The 20063-nt window shown below is 49.3% G+C and overlaps 1 protein-coding gene across 5 annotated transcripts in view; it reads right to left on the bottom strand.

The window, feature by feature from the left end:
• Positions 1-20063, bottom strand: part of DAAM2 (dishevelled associated activator of morphogenesis 2) — a 117019-nt gene that overhangs the window by 74529 nt on the left and 22427 nt on the right. For 2 of the 5 annotated variants that reach the window (XM_029943771.1, XM_029943776.1), the window contains exons 2-3: positions 19777-19890; positions 18620-18745 (exon numbers count right to left, since the gene is read on the bottom strand). The exons of 2 other annotated variants lie outside the window; for them this stretch is intronic. The gene's annotated coding sequence lies outside the window, so the exon portion shown is untranslated. Of the gene's footprint in view, positions 1-2125; positions 2208-18619; positions 18746-19776; positions 19891-20063 lie in introns of those variants that run through there. One more of the 5 variants, XM_029943773.1, reaches the window with a different exon arrangement.

The following is a 20063-nucleotide window of genomic DNA, read 5'->3' as shown; positions in this document are numbered from 1 at the left end:
GGGGGGAAGACAGGTGGTGGTGATGGTGGAGGGCACTTGAGGGGAAGAGCACTGGGTGTTGTATGGAAAACAATTTGACAATAAAATATTATGGAAAAAAAATGCATCTCACTGGGCCCCACCCCCAGAGTTTCTGATTCACAGGGAGGGCTGGGTAGCTGTGGGAAGAGAAAACAGGCCAATATGGTTTCTAGCCACGGCTTTGCAACCAATTAGCAGGATGACCTTGCCTGGCTCACTCAACCTCTCCGAGGCTCAGCTTTTTTGTTTGTCAAATCCAGATTACAAGAGGAATGACCTCATGGTTTCAGACGACCTGGATGGGGGCACACAAAGCTCCTAGTGCAGTGTGTGGCACATAGGAGGAGTGGCAATAAACTATGTTAATTATCATTTGTAGATACTGTTAGTTAGGAATGGCTCCTTTGAAAAGACGGGGAAGAGGTTTTGGATGCGGACAAGAATACCCAGAGGCAGAACACCAAGGAGAGAATGAGCCAAGTCTTAAAGGATGCAGGGAGGGGGGCCAAAAACAGCATAAGCCAGTGCATACAAGTGGCAGAGGGTGGAGGTCTGCTGCAGATCTGGCTCAGAGAGGGGCTGGGATTCAAAGGCACCCAAAATAGAACTTCCTCCTCTCCAAGTTCACAACTCACTCCACTACCACCACCTCCCACACACACCTCCATCTCTCTGGGCCATACTCCACATGCCTCTGTCCGGGCTCATTTGTTAGAACTGCCCCCCACGGCACCCCCACCCCTGCCCCAGGGACTCAAAGAATCTGAGCAATGTGTCCAATTCTTGTGCTGGAAGGAAAGAAGCAAAATGAAAGGGGGGGAAATGCTCTCTATATGCCTGTGTATTTGCCTGACTTCCCATAGCTTCCCAGTCCTCCTCTCCCCCAAGAGATGGCCATTCCGAGTCAGCATCTGGTTAGAAGTATCCAAACCAACAGGGACACCAATGGCCTGCCTCCCTTCATCCAATGACAAAGCCATCTCTGCTGTGTCTGCCAACCCACACCCCCTCCCTGGTTCCTAACTAGACTCAGTGCTCATCTCCATGAACTGAGCTTCCCTTGATTACAAGAATTTCTCCCTCCATATGCACACCCACCCAGCCATCCATTCCGCAAGCATTCACCACATACCTGCTCCATGACCAGGTACCATGCCAGACAGTAGGGTTTCCAGCACGAAGAAGGCACAGCCCCTGCCAGCCGCCCCCACCCCCCGCCATGGGCTAAGGAAGAGAGCATGAGATCTGGAGCTCACACTGTCCAAAGAAGAACACGGGGCCCCTTGTCATGCTCTTCAATCTCTGGCTCATGCCCTTTAACCCCCTCTTCTAATGTGAGAAAAGATCTCACATGACCCAGCCACTGGTGGGATATGCCAGATTTTCCTTCTCTATCTCTCTGGCATGCACAAAACACACTGAAGGAAATATGCCCATATCAGACACAGATAACACACTTCATAGTTCCATGTCATTCTCCATCCTGTAGATTTTAGAAATTGGTCTAAGCCTCAGCACACATGTCTTCTTCAGTGACTGCCTTGACCCCTCTATCTGGCATCTTAACTTTGACTTCTTGGATCTCTCATGCACTGGAGATACAGAGAATAAGATACACTCCTGCTATATCCTGTAGATCCAAGTCTAGTGGGAGAGCCAGGCACATAAACAGATAATCCTAATACAACATGGGACATGCAAGCAAGACGCTGTGATGTGAGCAGCAAGCTGCATCTCATAATCCCAGTCATTCACAAGGAGGAGACCAGGGGAGGCTTTCTGGAGAAGGCAATCAAGAGAAGCAGTAAGTCTGACCTGGAGCCTGTGCATTGGCTTAGTGCCTGCCGTTCCTGGTCAACTTAATCACTTCCCGCTGACTTGCTCCCTTCCCACCCTTGCCCCTCCATCTCAGAATGCCCAGGACATTGGGGCTTTTGGAAAAATGAATCCATGTGCATGTGGTATGATTGTGGGTGGATTTCCCCCCTACTTTTACTTAGAGTTAACATTATAATACCAATAACTACTTATGTAATAAAAGCTAAATTTATAAAGCAAGAAGCTATTTCCCCTGCCTATTTTTAGGTGGTGCCCAGATACCCACCTTGGTCTTTCAACTCCACTGCAAACGAAGGCCAGGGCGGAGTTTTCAAATGCAGCACCACGCTCCTGAGGAGCTGGAAAACAGCTCCTGGCACCCCTGGAGAGGACAGGGTTGCAGCAGACCAGACAGTAGAGCCTTAGAACTATACCAGACTCTGTGCAGAAGGTGCCCTGGCTGCAGCTGCAAGTCAAAAGTCTCGGAGAGCAGAGCGGGGAGGAGGTTGGCTTTCATCTGGCACACTCATCTAAACAGGCAGTGACAATGGTTGTTTGCGTCAAGACTGAAGGAGAAGAGAAAGACGAAAGTTTTCCCATGCACCGGAGCAGAGGAGAGCCACAAACCCTAACAGCCCTTGCTAATGTGACCTGAGATTTCCTTTGCCATCAGCAGTCTGTCCTCATATCCAACCCTGGCTGAACCAACTGAAGCCAACCCCCCTTCTCTGGGGATTTGATCAGTTCTTTAAGGGGCTACATTTTATTTCACCGAGTGCTAGCTAAAGAACCCTGGCCCCGAGACTCTTCTGAGAAGCAGCAAAGACGTTAGGGAGAGGATGGGGATGAGACTCTAGAATTTTAGCTTCTGGCACCAAATCGTTGTAAGACCTTGGGAGAGTTACCTCCTTTGAGCCTCACCTTTTGCATCTATACAAAGAGAATATGACAGAACATACCCCATAACAGGGTCATGAGGAGGAGTCACTGACAAATCAGGAATAATATTGTATGTCTGATACAGAGTATTGTACAAGGAAAATATTTAAAATATTTCCTAATATATTTTGCCCCTGGGAAATCCAGGTGTTTCATTTTTCCCCTTTCCTTTCTCTTGAACCTCCTAATATCAGAGCTAAGCCGTGACATTATTTTCCCCAGGCAGAGAACACCAAGACCCCCCAGAACACAAAGGTCAACAGAGTTGGGAATGACTCCAAAGAGGTAATGTGGTTCTCTTCTGTCAGGAAGAGAGAAAAAATATCTTTGGAGGACTAGGAGTGAAATGAAGTAAATGGCCAGGATTTCACTCCTGTCCCCACCTGGGGGTTGGGGAGGGAGACATCATCAGAAATGACCCAATGAGGGGCGCCTGGGAGGCTCAGTTAGTTAAGCGTCCAGACTCTTGGTTTCGGCTCAGGTCATAACCTCACAGTTTGTGAGTTGGAGCCCTCCATTAGGCTCTGGGCTGACAACACTGAGCCTGCTTGGGATTCTCTCTCTCTCTGCTTCTCCCCTACTCATGCTTTTTCTCTCTCTCACTCAAAATTAAGAAAAAGCGGGGGGAGAGAAAGAGAAAGAGAAAGAGAGAGAGAGAGAGAGAGAGAGAGAGAGAGAGAGAGAGAGAGAGAGAGAAATCATCCTATGACTTAGAGAATTACAGAACAGGGAAATGCCATGTCCCTTGGAGAACCCGGGCCATCAGCGGGCTCAGAGCAACTCGGCTCTGCCATGGGAATGTTTGCAAGCAGGGGGCTGGGGGGGGGGGGCTGCCCTCAGGCCCACCTATTTAGCGTCCTCACATCCAGACAACAGCTACACGCTGCAGTCCCAGTGGGAGTCCCAGAAGAGCCAGGGGCCCTGAGGAAGCCAAAGCTTCAGCATCAGGTGCCAGGTTTCCCTTCAAAAGCTTCGGGGACAAGACCAGACCTGGCCCCTTCAGTGGATTTTAGCACAGGGGCCCCAGAGGCCGAGGGAACACAGAACAAGCCAGTGGATATCACAGGGACCCTGTGGCCCCAAGGTCCCCATGGCGAAACACCCTCACAGGGAGCCTGAATTGGGACGTCGCTGGACTAGGAGCCATTGTCCCACATCAGAACAGGGTGAAGCATCTTTATTTATCGAGCTAAGATTTCTATTGCAAGTTACCAATTCCAGGAAATAATTGCTTACCCCCCTCCCCCGCACATGGGAGTTGTATATATTTTCACTTCCTATTTCAGTAAGGCTTCAGTAAATATTAGCTGCTATCATCATCATTAACAAAATAAGTGGTTCTCAGATTGACACTGAGGGAGGGAAGATGAGACCAGAGCAAGAACAGCCCTGCTTCTTTCAGATCTGAGTCCTAGGAGGGCTGATGGCAGCTGGTTGGAGGCAAGGGGCAGGGAGAGGAGAAGGATGAGGGGCAGCCTTTGGGCTTTATCCCTCACCAGAGTATTTACCCTTTCCTGTTCTTACTCTCTGAAAACTAGTCAAACCCTTCCCTTTCACCCAGGTTTACTGCTAACTCATTCTGTCCACTCCTCTGCCCCTGCCTGGCCTGTGAGGTAGGGGCTGCTGGGCTCCTGCCCTCTCTATCGGCTCCCTGGCCATGGTTATGAGCCAGAGCTGGGGAGTCTGGCTGCCTGAGCACAGATCCATTTTCATCTACTGCCATCTATGGCAAGTGACTTTATCTCACTATGCCTCAGTGTCCCCCTCTGAGAATGGGAATCACAGCAATCTGCCTCATAAGGTAATGGGGGTAGGGGGTTAAATGGTGGGCTTGTATATGGTGATGAGGGCATGCCTAGCAAGCACAGTGTGAAAATCAACGATTGCACACTTTCTCAACAAGCTTTTCCATCACCATTTAAAACCGCCCCTCTTCCTCCCATTTTCCACACAGACTTACTACAATGTGAAGATACTATCCACTTTTGCGTTCTCTCTCTCCTTGAGATGTCTTTGTCCATCATTCATTGCTTTATCCACAGGGCCTAGAATCATTGTTTAGCATATAGTAGGGCTTCATAATGAAGAATAAATTCCTATGAAACTTTACCAATGTATAACCTTGGGCAGATTGTGGAACCCCTCATGCCTCAGTTTACTCATCTGGAAAACAGGGTTTGTGCCTCTATCCCCATGTTGATGTGAGGATTAAATGCAACACCATTTGTGAATATGCCCACTCCAACCCTGAGTATATGATGGACGGACGGGCGGACAAGTCTCGGCCTGACTCAGGCAGGGCCTGAAAGGGTTAATTCCAGACTCTCTTCCCACACCCCATGTGAGGCAAGGCTGGACTGCAGGGCCTCTGTCGGCTGTCCAGGTACAGGATAAATGTCAGAGGTGGGTGCCTGCGGGGCTGCCCTGGTCCTGATACGGGCTCTTGACCCAGGCAGCTGGAGTCTCTCCCCACCCCCTCCTGCCTGGGCCTGCAGCATTTGGGAGCGAGTGCAGGAGCTGAGCGGTGGGAACCTCCACCCGCCTGGGTCCCACGCCACATCCTGGCCTTGGGGGAGGTGGGCCTGAGGCCTGGACTTGCTTCCCAGCCGTTCCCGGGCGGCCTGCTCTCTGGCCGGCCCAGCTGTGCTGACTGAACCCGAGGGCTGTAGGGGCACGTCTGGTTCCTCAGCACTGCCCTGTCCCCACACACATGAGGAGGAAGATGCAAGCCTCGGCACAAGGAGGGTATGGAATTTAGAGCCCGGCTCTGTGAGCCCCAAAGCCCACCTGCCTTCCCAGCCGGTGGGAGGGGGTGTGTCCAAAGGCAAATGAGCCTCCTGCAGCCAATGGAGGGGACACAGTCAAGACTGATTCAAACCTGGGGTTTCCTTCTCCTCCTCCAATATCTCCTCAGCTTTCCAGCAACTCCCCCTAGCATCCATCCCGCTGACGACGAACCCAGAAAGATGAAAACAGATAGACACCCAAGCCTAGTGTGGATGGTGAAAATGAGTAAGTGAAAACCAGTGTCTGTCCTGTGGATTCATTCATTTCACAATTGAATGCAGAACCTCCACCCCATGCCAGGCACCACATGCTGTAGGCATGTGGTGGCAAATAAAACACTCATTAAAACCACTCTCAGTTGGGGACGAGGGGAAAACTGGTGAGCAGGTTGAGGACGGACAGCATGCCAGGATATTGCTGCACAGGGCATGGTGGGTGTAAAGGTGAGGGGTCTCTAACGCTGCCTGGGGAAGGAGGCAGAGCCAGGAAGCCAGGAAGCCAGGAAGGGCGGTACCACTGTGGTCCGGCAGGCAGCGTTTTGGGGGAGAATACAGGAGCCCATGGATGGAAAAATGATATCCCTTACCAGGGGATTGCTGTCCCCAGGGTGATGGTGGCCTTAACTCCTATCTCTTCAGTCTTCAGGGATTTTCATTAGAAGTAAACCCGCTGAGGGCTGCCTGCTCAGAGTTTAGAGTACTGATGGACGCGTGCGAATACACCAGTGAATATATAAACTCTCTGAAGGGAAGGTCACTACTGACCCCCTTCTGATCTCACTGGCATTCATGAAAATTCTCTTGCCTGATTTCTCCCATGCTACAACTCTCCTAGGTATCTGCTCAGCCTCCGACACAGTTGGGTTTCCCAAGCACAGACAGTGGGTTGGGTCTTTCTGTCCCCCAAAGTGCCACCAGCTTCCCCACAAGGTCACACTCCTCCCAAAAGCCCTGGGCACAACTATCAGAATTGCATGCCAATGTGGACAAAGTCCAGAAAGAATAGGAAGTTGGAGCTAATGTCCATACCTGGGTCTCTTCAGAGAAACACAGTGCTGCTACCCACAGCCAGCCACAGGCACACTGCTGGCCCAGGCGCACGCTGTGCCCCCAACCCCACCATGGAAGGCATATGCACAGGAGGCACTGATTAGAGTGCTCAGTTCAGATGCTACCATGGAGCCAGCCCCTGGGTCACCTGCCCAAACACCAGCCGCTTTGGTGTCCTTCTCAGTGAGAGATTGCAAAGAGCCCAGGTCACCCTCAGTTTTCACTCAGACAATATTTAATGAGGACCTACTATGTGCTAGGCCCCCCTCTCTGGAAGTAGGAATGCATAATTGGCCCAGTTTGAATCCCTACATTCTGGAAGTCTGGTGAGAGACAGGGAGAACAGTGGTTTTCACACACTGTGCTATCTGCTGCATCAGGGGCCAATCTTTGGGGCCATTGATGAGAGAGAACCTCACCACCCTGGAACTAGGGGAAAGAGAGGCTAGAGAGACAACAGAAGTGGTGATGTTTGAACAGAGTCTTGAAGGAGGGCTAGGTTTGCACCAGGTACCAATCTTCAGCCAGAGGGAAGGGCAAGAGAGAGGTGGGGTGTATAGATATTGTCCAGGGCTTGGTCACAAAGGGGACCAGCCTCCTTGGATTCTGCAACTGACTTTGGGTTTTCCAAATTCCCCTTTGGTGCATTAAGAGAATCCATTTTCAGACCAAGGAAGTAAAGGGGAAGCACACTTCACACAGGGACAGAGGCAGTCGATGCAACCCCCACATCCCATCAGGCGCAGAGGCACCTCAACGGACCCGCACCCAGAGAACCAAGGTGTGAGGGCCACTGTTCTCTGGAGTGACCGAGTGCCACTCCACAAGCTCAGATGCAGAAATCTGACTCCGGGGAAGACTCCCCCACTCTGCTCCTGAATGGCTATACCTTCCATCTTAGGATGTCACTTCCGCCGCCTGTGTGTGAATGAACTCAGCTCCGACTTGCAGTGGCATGCCGTGCAGAGATCCCTCGCACACTGCTGTTGGGAGGCACAGGATGCCGACAGTGGGGGTGGCTACCCTTATCATGACCATTTTACAGGGGAGAAATCTGAGGCTTGAGAAGCCAAGTCCAATTGCCCCAGGACAAACTCATGACAGACCATGTCTGGAACCCCAACCCCAAATTCTCGGCACAGAACTCTCCTTTCCCACAAGAGAACAACGGCAGACACACACTGGGTTTCCCTTCCAGTGCTTTCTCCTGAAGGTAGTGTCAATAGAAACAACAACCACAAAAAATGTAATTAAAACAAAATAAAACCTCCAAAACTCTTGGCCGATATTCATTAGTGAGCATTTCCTTAAATAGTGTGAGTCCTGAAAAGGCTCAAGTTAAACCACTTCTCTCTTTGGATGATGTTCCCTAGTATTCCAGAAACAAATTCACCACTTCTGGTCTTTGCCTCAGATTTTCCATTTGAAGCCTGGAGAACACTTAGGAACACTATTTGAAAAGGAGAAGGTGCTCCCAACCGTCAGTCAGAAAGGTTCTGATCTGCCAAGTTGAAGTTCTAAGAAACTGTGAGTGTGTGTACAAAATCACTATCTGCCTGCCATCAGTATGCTCCTTCCTGAGACCCAGTGAGAAAAATCAGCAGCCGCAGCCCAAAGCAAACAAACTTGCTGGTGTCCAGGGATTTGGGAATGTTAGGAGGATCAGGTGGTATTTTTGGATGTTCTCCCGGAAAGAAGAGCAATCAGCCATGCCCACTCTACAACTTGAGGATTCTGTTGGAAATGCAAAGAGAGATGGAGAGATTTGACACTCCCTCCAAACCCGCAAATGACTCCTCTCCAGCCTTGGAGCGCCACTGAGATGCTTACCTTTTGAGACACTTGCTTTCCCGACATGGTCCTAACTTGTCACAGACTGTGGCGTGTTTTGTGAGTTATAAAGCCATGGCTTACAGAAGGCAGGGAGCCCAGAAACTCCCAAGGGCACAAGAGGAAGACTCTCAAAAGTCAAAAAATATCTGTACCAACTGTTGGTTATTTGGCTATGTTATAACCGGATACCGAGAGCTGGCCCTTCAACCACTTCCTCCCACCGCCGACCAGACACCTGGCCAGCATGCCGAAACTGGACCAAGACACATGTCTGATGGGGGAAGGAAACCAGGTTCACTGAGCCAGGCCTGGTGCCTTCTCCAATATTCGCCACCACACTTGTGCCTTTAGGACCCACATAAAATGTGAGTCTCATCCCCACTTCCCATTAGAAACTGGAGGTTCACAAAGGCAAATAATTTGCCCTGGATCATTCAGTAGTGGTAGAGCAGGACCCGGTCTCTCTCTTACCACATTCTGCCCAAGAGGGGCTGTGACTGCTGCATTCGGTGCTGAGCTGTGGACCGGAAGGGGTGCATGGACCCATCCCGGCCACAGGGCGCACACCTGTCAGAGAATGTACCAGCTGGACACTCAGCACCAACACCATGGCACCCGTATTCCTGCAACTCCCAGAGGCCCACGTCCAACCCCGCCAGTCGAACGACGCCCATGTCAGGGAAGGGTGTGGGTGCAGGCCCAGCCTCTACTGATACCACACACACTGTGTCGACAGAGGAGGGGTAAGCTGGGTGCTTCTATAGCCCCCCTAAGGAATAACACCCTTTTAATTTATTTGTTTATGTATTTTTAAATATAGTTTATTGTCAAGTTGGTTTCCATATAACACCCAGTGCTTATCCCAACAAGTGCCCTCCTCCATGCCCATCACCCATTTCCCCCCTCACACCAAGGCTCTGTGTGAGTAAGCAGCGTCCCTGACCAGAACTTCCCCTTGACCGGTCGGCTGCCTGGGCTCCGCCGGAAGCCACGCCGAGGTCCCCTCTAGCCACTGTCCCCTACTGGCCAGACAGTAGAATAAACTGGTTCTGGAGAAAAAGACTGGCAAACTCCAGTTCCTCGTATCTCCCTCTCCTATTCTCACCCAGCGGGATTGCCTCCATCTTCCAACCATTCGGAAAACACCCTGAGAGAAGAAATGTGTGTCCGGGCCCTGCCTAGAGCTGGGTCCCCATGACCCGGCTTCTGTGGCACCTTCTCTTGCTGCGAAGGCCCCAGTGGGTCCTCTCTGGCTCACATCTTCCCCTCTTCCAGCTCATCCTGCCTGCAGGAGCTGGGAGGCCTCTCCTGTGTGCGGACATGAACCTTCTGTCCTGAATCTGCAGAACCATCTCTGTCAGGGATTTGGGGCTTGTTTTCTTAATTAACTGAAAATGCTAACATGGGAGTCCAGGCGCTGGCAGGGGCCTGGCCCTCCACGGCTGCTAGAGAAAATTCTTGCTTTGAAATCTGGATCTCTCACATCTCCCCTCATGCCCCGCACAGGATGTCAAAACAAACTGGGCCACCCGATCATGGGGCAGAGGGAACGGGCAGGCTCAGGTTTCAGGGCCAGTGACGGATTTAGCTACAGGCGGCTTCAGTGTCCAACTCATGAGGAGATCTTGATTTCCCAAAATGGCTCAGCTAAACCCCAAAAAAAGCCACCTGCTGCAGCAGAGGCTCTCTGGGGAAGAAAGGAGAGGTCACGGGGTCTATGCCAATGCTGTTTCCCGAGTGCTTACCGCCTGCCTAGAAGGCACGGAGCTGGGGCTGGTGGAGATAGCCAAGTCCTACTGATTCCTTCCCTTGGAGAGATAAGCCAGGAACAAATTGCTAAAGTATAGCACAGGGAAGGTCACTCCCAGGGCAAGTACCAAGAGACAGGGTCACAGAGGAGAGGAGGAGCTCCCATGGTGGGTAGAAGGTCATGGCCAGGCACAAGGAGAAACATCTCTGATCCGTGCAAGGAGTCAAGAATTGAAGGATCAAACAGGATACATGGAGCTGGGAGGAGGAGGGCACTCCAGGCGGAGGGGACTCACAAAGAAAGGCCAGGAGGCATAAAGAAGGAGCATGTTTGAGGAAAGGCAAGCAGGGCAGCACGCCTGGAGAATGGGCCTTCTGGGGGCATCAGGACTTTGTGCAGATGATGCACCGGGAGATGAAGAACGGGGCAGGCCCATCACATTAGGGGGTCAATCAGGCCATGAGGAACCACCAAATGTTTTCCAGCAGAACTAACTCCATCTGGGGTGGGGGTGCCAGTTTTTGTAACTGCGGTTTCCTTGGGACACCCACTTACTTACACACTGTCCAAGGCTGCTGTGGTGCGTAAGCGATTGCAACAGAGACTGCGTGGCCCCCCCAAAGCCAAATATTCACAGAAAACATTTGATGACTCCTAATGCAGAAGACTGACAGGGCACAGAGTTCCAGAGAAAGGAAGGAAGATGGCTGCTCGGGCCCCAAGAGCGTGAGGATACACAGTGGCATTACTCACCAAAAGTAGGTGTGACCGCAGGCTGCCTCACGGCAAGACCCCAAACCTCAGCAGCAGGAGGAAGAGGAGATGGAAGAAGAAGAGAAGGTCTGGCTCCCGGGTCTCTTGTCCCTAGCCACCTGCACTGGCGGGATGTATGATCCTTACAATGTGCCTGTCACCCAGCCCCGCCAAGGAGCCCAGGCACCAAGCCAGCGTGGTGTGCCTAGGGGCTGTCGGGGTAGCAAGCCATGAGTCACAGGGACCCTGCTTCAGCCTTCTCACCTATCAGCTGGACCCTGGAAAAGCTCCAAAGTTCTGGAAAGACCAGAGAACGCCCCTCTCTGAGTGGAAATCAGACAGTGGCCCCCAGGAGGTGCCACACTCACCTTTCTCAGCCTTAGCACTTGCCCTGTCTGCCAAGGCTGACAGAGGAGCATCTTTGGGCTGCAGCTCCTAATTCGGGGTCTTTCCTCTTTCCTGATGTGCATGTTCCTCTCTGAGTTTCTGCACTGGGACCTCCCTGCTCCTGATCCTGCACATCGGGGAGCTGGAAGATCGGCACCCCTACTCTGCTCTGCCCATGGCGGAGTCCAGCTCACTCTGCCTGGGAGAGAGGGAGATGGCCAACCCATCTCCTCCTGGGTCGCCCTCCCCACACCTCTCCCTTCTCACCCTAGATTACTGTAGCCTTTCTTCATTGTCGGTACTCTAGGCCTTCCAAGCTCACCATGCAGAGCCCAGCTTCAGAAACAAAGCATTAAAAGTTAAAGACTATGATTTTAGAAAACCGCTTGGTGCCAACTTGCACAGAAACATAAACTCAGGACTAACTCTCAGGCTAGTCATAGGCTATGGGATAGCCATTCAGACGATTCAGAATGAAAACATTCCGTTTTTAGGTTATTATTCAAATGGAAACAAAAGGAAACCTTTCTTAAGAACAAAAAGTTTCTTGAACAGTGTTTTCAACATGCTCCCATCAAGGGTCTCTGGGCCCACCTGAAAGACTCTGCAGCAGTTAAGGACCCATGTCGAGCAGTTCGCTTGGTCGGCACCTTTCCCAGACTTAGGTCCCACTGGAAGAATTAGCAAATAGGAGACCATTAGCTCAGCTTGGTTGAACAAAACACATAAATGAATGAATGAATGAATGAATGAATGAATGAATGATTGAATTAAGATGTTCAGGTCCTGGTTCCACAGATTCCCAGTCCCATGTCCTCAAGCAAGGTCCTGCACCTCTGTGAGCCTCAGTTTCCTCATCTGTAAAAATCCCCCAAGTTACAGGCATGCCTCAGAGATGTCGCAGGCTGAAGCCCAGAGCACCGCAGCAAAGCAAATACCACAACACAGCCGGTCAAACGAGTGTCTTGGTTTCCCAGTGCCTATAAAAGCTATGTTTACACTATACTGTAGTCCATTAAATGTACCATGGCATTATGTCTAAAAACACAATGTGCATACCTTAATTAAAAAATATTTTATCGCTAAAAGCTGCCACCACCCATCATCTGAGCTTTCAGGGAATCACAATCACCGCCTGCAGATCACCATGACAAACATAATCATAAAAGTCTGAAGCACTGTTGACAATTAAATGTGAAATTTTTTCAAATGTGACACACAGACATGAAGCGAGCAAATGCTGGGAAAATGGCATCGATAGATCTGCTCTGCGGAGGATTGCCCCCCCCACACACACACACACAAGAATGCCATTATCTGCAAAAGGTAATAAAATGAGGGATGCCTATGTTCATGGCTCAAAAAATGATGGCAAGAACTAAATGAGATGGGCCCCATATAGCCATTGGCACAGTAACTGGCACATTTAAGATACAGAGTAAATGGCAACCATTATTATTACTTTTCAAAAGCAGCTTTAATCCCATATTCAAAACATCTTTCTTGAGCCTCACAGGCTCCCGATTCCGTTACTCCATTTTTGTGTCAATAACCCCCTAGCTAGAGCTTGGCCCAAGCCGGGGCACAGGAAAGAGCTGCTGGACCAGGTTTCAGCACGGAGCTTCCAGCATCCAGGACTCATGGCCTCGGAGCAGTGCGGGGGCTAAGGCTGCCTCTTCCCTGGGAAGCCGCCCTTGGGCACAGACCCCAGGTTGCCAAACTGCACCCGACATTCAACACCAGGGAGCTCACCTGTGCCCATGCCAGGGCTGGGGCGTCATTTGCTCTGTAGAGGTGGGGTGCCAGCTCAGACCCACTGTGCCCACTGCACAGACCTCTCCTCACATTCCTTCTCAGACTGAGCTCGGGGCAGTGGTGAGGCTCCCCCCAGGATGGCGTTCCCAGGCTCCAGAGCAACAGGCCTCCATTCTTCCCTGCCCTTGGCAGACCTGGCCCCTCCCACCACGGCACTGCCTGCTGCTGTTCAGACAGCCACCCCAGTCCAAGGGGCCAACACAGCCCTCTTTTAGGCCTGGAGAACAAGCCCAGGGCCTGGGGTGTCTCCTCAGCCCAGGAGGAGGAGGAATTGGCCTGAGTCTCCTGCTGAGACAGAATCCTGGGGTCACTCACTCCATTCACCCTCAGGCTGCAAGTACCACTTGGCCTCGGGCATCTTTGCAAACAGCCTTCACTGGCCATGCTTTGTTTTCCCTGAATGAGAAAGGAGTCTGACATCAGCTCCTTCTTGACCTTCACCACCCTAACCCACCCCTAGCAGGACCAGGCTCCAGATACTTCTAGATGTCAACCCTCAGTTCCCAGCCTCAGCGGTGACAAGCAGTGGGAGGAGGGGTCAGAGGCCTGTCCCCAGTCCAAGATTCACTACCCACCAGGAATCCCAGCCCCACTTCTGTCTCCTCCTTCCCACATTTGCCGATCAGATTCCATCTGGCAAGAAGCACCAAACTCAACCCCAAGTCTGCAATCCGCAAAGAGAAGGAGGATGCAACGTGGGTTTCTTTCACTTACCAAGTTTATCCAGCTATTTTTCCAACTTTCTTTTTAGGGATCCTGAGCTCAGTCCTTAAGAATGATCCTTGTAAGTCCCAGAGCCAGGGCTGGGGGGTGGGAGGCAGGGGCCACAACAGGGGGCTGATGACAGAGAGTCTTTCCTGGGGCATGGATTCCTGGGGGATGTGCACTTGATTCAAAGCAGTCTCCCTCCTCCACAAGGTCCAGCACACAAATCCAGCCCAGGAGGGTCCCAGCTGCAGCCCAGCAAAGCACCCAGCAGGGGAGGCAGGGCTGCATAGTGTGTGGCTGTCTTTCTTAAAGGGACAGCCTGCCCCTGAGAGCCTGTGGGGAAAGCTAGACAGGAAGGAGTGAGCAAGGACCAGCCAGCCTTCTCCAGGGAAAAGCTGTCAACAACCACCAGGATCTGGGCTTGGTGCCTGTATAATCCTGATGACTTGACAGGCTTGTCCCCTCTCTTGATTTGTGGCACACTGAGGCAAAAAGACCCTTCTCCAGGGGAAGGCTCTCCCCCTCCCCCTGCAGTAGGTCCTCCCTCAGGGCTGAACTTACCCACAGAACAGTATAATAACCAATAACAAATGTTAGTCACTAGGTGCAAGGTAGTGCACTTTCCTAAGTGCTTTGCCCAAAGGAACTCTGGTCCCCAAATTTAAGGATGTAGGTATTGTTACTGTTCCTATTTAAAGAGAGGAAACAGGAACCTTGAGAGACGAAATCACTGAGGTCTCACAGGTAATGAATGGAAACATTAGGCTTTGAACTTAAGTGGTTCTACTAGCACTCAATCACCAAGCTTTCTCTAGAAGGATCTACAGGAGCGCCACTATAGCCATCAATTGCAGGTGGGGCACTTGCCAGAGTCAGGTTCATGCAAGACAAGGTGTCTGTCTTCTAAATGCTCTCTGGAAGGAATCACCCAAATAGTAACCCCAAATTTGTCTGGTGGATGGCATCCCGGGAGATTCTACTTCCTACCTCTGCTCAAATATTTCAAATGACCAAGACTAAAGGAGGATGACTAAAGTATTCTACGTGGATTCTAGAAGAAAGGAGAACAGCAAAATTAACAGGACGGTGCAGCAGTCCTGTGAGTAAATTCATCTGAGTTCAGTTTTGCCCATTATAAATCTAGAGGCTGGTTTTTGATACAATTAAAACAACAGCTTTTTCTTTCAGCCAAAACTAAAATAAAAAGTGGTTTTTCTTTTTTCAAACCTGGTCATTTACAAAAGCTCAGTTAAGAACCAGCACCTCACATGTTATTCCAAACCTTTCCTCATTTGATCACCACTGCCCCCCTCTGCAGCTTCCCCTCAACTTGTCCCGCCCACCCCACCCTGCAGCCAGGCCAGACTTCCAGGGCTTTCCCGCAGCCTATTCTATGCAATGCCTTCTGATTAGCACTTCCTTTTCATCTTCCCAGAAAGTCTTTGACACCCTTCAAGACCCAGCTTACTTGTCACCCCTCCTATGGAGCCTTCTGCCCTCACATACAGAACTGATTGCTTCTCTCTCTGAGCTCCCATAAGCTTTGCTCCTCCAGAACATGCTATTAGAGCTGGCATCACACTGTCTTCAATTAAGTTAGGGTCTTTGTTCCCTCTTCTTTCCCTAGCACCTAGCTCCAAAACATCTATGGAATAAGGCAGTTCAAGATAATAATAATTTTGTTTGAAGAGCATGTATAGTTTCCCAGGTGCTTACTCCAACATTATCTCATTTGGGCTTCAAAACACTTGGTTGGGATGGGTATTACACATGTCAGATGTGATCGCTGAAGGAAGTGAGTAATGCTTGAGGTCCTTGACTCTCTGCCTTTTGGAGGTGGCCTTGAAGGGCTGGCCTGGCTCCTTGGCCTCACTTTTAGCTCAGCCAGACTGTATCCATCTCCTGGCCCTGTCCCCTGAATGCTTAAGAGTACTCCATTCCAACATCTCCTTGCCCTAGGCTCCCCCACCAGCCAGGCATGGGGACACCAGAGGGCCATGGGCCGGCCTGGAGATGATGCTTCCCAGCTGGTGTGTAGCATGCATTCTCCCCAGGTGAGTGAATGCAACATGGCCAGGGCACTAATGAGGCCATAGCTTCAAGTGAGAACCAAGACCGATCTTGCCTGTTTTATGGAAGAAAACTCTGTCATGCAGCCCTCCTGTACCCAACCAGGTAGCCAGTCCACAAATGAGGGTCCCTGGGAGAGGGTGTGAACTGAAGGTACACAGAACGTTAGAGCCAGAAGGAAACTTAGAGATCTTCTTGGCCCACTCTCCTCCAGACAGCCAGGGAAATCAGGCACAGACTGGGAAGGGACTTGTCAAAGACAGACAGAGAGAGACGATGGCAAAGTGACAGCTGACATCTGAGCCCTTTCTGATCCAACCCAGGAAAACACAACTAAAAGGAAGGCACAGAGGCCAAATTATTTTGCAGGACGTTCTTCAAGTAAACAACATACAAATAATTCTTGAATGCAACAGCACACACAGAAAACACTTAATAAAGAAAAAACAGAGGAAAGAGATGAGTAACAATCTTAAAATTTAGTACCCCTGGATACCAGGCCATGTCTTAATCCACCTATCTCCATAACCTCTCTTATGAGCAAAGGGAGCATCTGGGTCTAAGTCTAAAACTATTTCTGCATTGACTTAGCATAATGCATTGAAATGGGGATTCCATTAGTGATGCTTTCTTTCATCCTCAGGTAAAATTATTTATAGTTGTGTTAGTTATTGGTACTTAGTCAAATACCACTGGTCCCCGCACCTCACTCTAGGCACAAAATAGATTGTACTTCCTGGCCACTTGTACTTGAGTGGAGCCAGGTGTCTAATTCTGACCCATGAGCTGCAAGTAGAAGCTGAGTGTCGTGATGGTTAATTTTATGTGTCAAGTTGGTTAGACCATGGTATCAGATATTTGGTCAAACTTGATTTAACTGTGAAGGTATTTTTTTTAGATGAGATAAACATTTAAATCAGTAGACTTGGAATAAATCAGATTACCTTCCATGATGTGGGTGGGATGCATCTAATCATTTGAAGGCCTTAAAGAAAAGACTGGCATCCCCAGGGAAGAGGGAATTCTGCCTCCAGACTGACTTTGAACTTGAGGTGCAATATCTATTCTTCCCTGGGTCTCCAGCCCACAGGGCTGCCCTGCAGATCTTGGATTTGCCAGCCTCACAATCAAATAAACCAATTCCTTAAAATAAATCTAGATAGATAGATAGATAGATAGATAGATAGATAGATAGATAGAAAGAAAGAAACAAAGAAAGAAAAGGTAGATAAATATGATATAGATAGAATAAATAGACTAGAAAGATAAGTAGATAGACAAGTAGGTAGATAGATAAGTAGAAAGATAGATGATAGATAAGTAGGTAGGTAGATTGATAAGTAGATAGATAATAGGTAGATAGATAGATAGATAGATAGAGAATAAAAAAATACATACATACATCCTGTTGAATAGAAAAATACATACATACATCCTGTTGATTCTGCCTCAGGAGAACCCTGGCTAATATAAGTGTAACTAGCAGTCTAGAACATTGAATTGGCAGGACACAAGCCCCTTTCTCATTGGCACTGCAATCATCAATATTTAAGAAGGTGCTTGTTCTGCCAGCCTGAGTTCCTTAGGGACCATGGGTTACCACAGCCTAATTTAACTTATACTGACTGAAGAACTGGCTGTTTGTCTTAGATCTGAGGGTCTGGAACGTGAGGAAAGAAATCCAAAAAAGTAATGGAACCATAAAAGGATTCTGATCTTGGCTGGCCACTGAGTCCCAGGCACATGGCTCCTCCCTGCTTCCCTTGGTCTATCTTGGGATCCTGGGACATCTTAACACACAATCCAAACACAGTTGTGTAAATGCATCAAAGGTACAATCTCACTGGTGAAAGAAACTTCCCTAGAAAATGTTCAGAGTTCTGCTGAGGAATCTGACCCTAGGCCTAGAATGGGAAATTCTCCAAAGAACGAAAGTTTCCACTACGCCAAAAAGAATGTTAAACATGATTTAAAAAAAAAAAAAATCCTTTCTCAGTAAGAAAAATGAGACCATGAGTATTTATAAGCCAAAACCCAAAGGCCATCCCCTGGTCGCTGTGAGGTTTCCTGCTGTATGGCGAGAGTCAAGTATATTAGAGAAGTATTAGAAGGGTGCAGGGTGTCCTTGGCTCAAACACAGATGGGTTAAGGGTGGAACCGTTGAGGAAATGCAATTACAGAGTGCTGGTGATTCTCCTTAGGAATCAAGACCTAGAGGCTCCTAGGACCCTGCATCATCTTTCTTCCCAATGAATAAACCTTAAATACACTACAAATTCTAGGACACAATAAGATATAAAAAACACAATAAGATATAATAAACTAGTACAGAAAGAATTTAAGTTATTCCAGTGGCTCTCAATCAGGACAGTTCCCAGGGACATTTGGGAATGTCTGGAGAGCTTTTTGGTCACGGCTAGGCAATACTACTGGCATCAAATGGGTAGAGGCCAGGTGTGCTGCTCAATATCCTATAATGCCCAGAACAGCCCTCCACACCCAACAAAGAATTATTCAGGCTAATATGAAGGTTAAGAAACCCTGGCCCAGACTAAGTCCCTAGTTGTTAGGGTGTGAAGGTTTAGAACAAAGAGCAGAAAGAAATGCTCCAGAGCGAAATGCTCCAATGTGGGGAAAAGAAGATATACATATTCATGTCCATATATAGATAAGCCAAAATTGACTGTACCACAGAAGCAATCTGAAAGGTAACACAGTGTACATTGGTAGGGAAGTAATTTCCATGCTATCTCTCCTCTCCTCTCTGCTACTCTTCTGGGGTAGCAGCTCCATTATTTAGAAGTTGTCCTGAGATCTGCAAAGTGAGATAAGGAGCAAAGATTAGGGGTGAGGCTGGAGACTAAAGATAGCTGAACTAGTCAGCATCATAGACAGATGCTGAGAGCACCAAGAGGAAAGAGAGAAGGAAGGTCAAACGGCAGGACTGCTGGCCAAGCAATCAACCTCTTTCAGAACAAGGCTGTCCAGTCTTCAATTTCAGATTTTATTGTGCTGTGAATGCCGTTGGTCTAGTTAACATCTGCTTCAGGTCTACTATGTGCCAGGCAGTGTTGGGAATACGTGACACGCAGTCTTACCGGATGCCCACAGCTGCCCTATGGGGGACACCGCTGTTACCCCACATTAGGGGTAAGAGATCTGAGGCACAGCAATGTTAAGCCACTCACTCAGAGATGCACAATGAGTGAGGAGTAGAGACCAAACTCAGAAGCAAGTGGCCTAGGTCCAGACTCCATTTTCTTCTCTTCTGGGCCGCTCTGCTTGTGACATGCAGTAATTAAGAATCATAATGGATTAGATGGGAATAGGGACTCAGAACTGGAGGTGACGGGAAATGTATGAGCCATGGCCTCTTACTTTCGAATATCTAGACCAGTGGCTCTCAGACTTGTGTGGCCAGGATCAGTCTTGATAAAACACCAACAGCTGCATTACACCTCCCAGAGTCTGATCTAGTGGGTCTGGGGCCCGACCCAAGGATTCGCATTCCTAACAAGTTCCAGGTGCTGCTGGTTCCTCCGGCTCAAGGACCCCTCCCTAAGAACCTCTGCTCCTTTGGAGGCATATGGGGCTTCCTCCACTTGTGGAGGCTAGATTCAGCTGATTTACACTGAATCTCAAAGCTGTGACTTGGAGAAGGCTAATACTGAAGAGAATGAAGGGAAGGGAAGAGTGTCAAGTGGAATTCCACCTGAAATACTTCCTGGAGGAAGAGCCAAGAAGAGAGAAGGAACAGTGGGATGATTGACTTGATAAGCACTCCAGATAGCAGGTCTCAAGCATTTGAGGTCCCTCCCTAGGGGAAACTCGATGAATTCCAATTACCTGTGTTCCCCATAACTGCTGCGAGGGTGCCCCCTGTGTTCTTTGGTGAGTCCATCCAGAAAGTCTGAGCAGCAAATTGTAACCAGCAGACACCCTCTTTCATGGAATGGGAAGCTGTGCAGGACAGGGGTTAGAAGAAAAATGAAAAAGTTCAAATTCTATCTCTAAGCCTGTGTGGTATGGACACTCCTTAAGCTTAACTCTTCTAAGCCTTAGTTTCTAAATCTGTAAAATAAAGCAACTAATAACCTAAAATTCAGAGTTGCAAAAACCGAATGTATGTAACA

This window comes from Suricata suricatta, chromosome 7 (assembly GCF_006229205.1).
Source record: "Suricata suricatta isolate VVHF042 chromosome 7, meerkat_22Aug2017_6uvM2_HiC, whole genome shotgun sequence".
Classification (NCBI taxonomy): Eukaryota; Metazoa; Chordata; class Mammalia; order Carnivora; family Herpestidae; genus Suricata; species Suricata suricatta.
The sequence above is the reverse complement of the archived record's forward strand: the minus strand, read 5'-3'. Positions and strand labels throughout refer to the sequence as shown.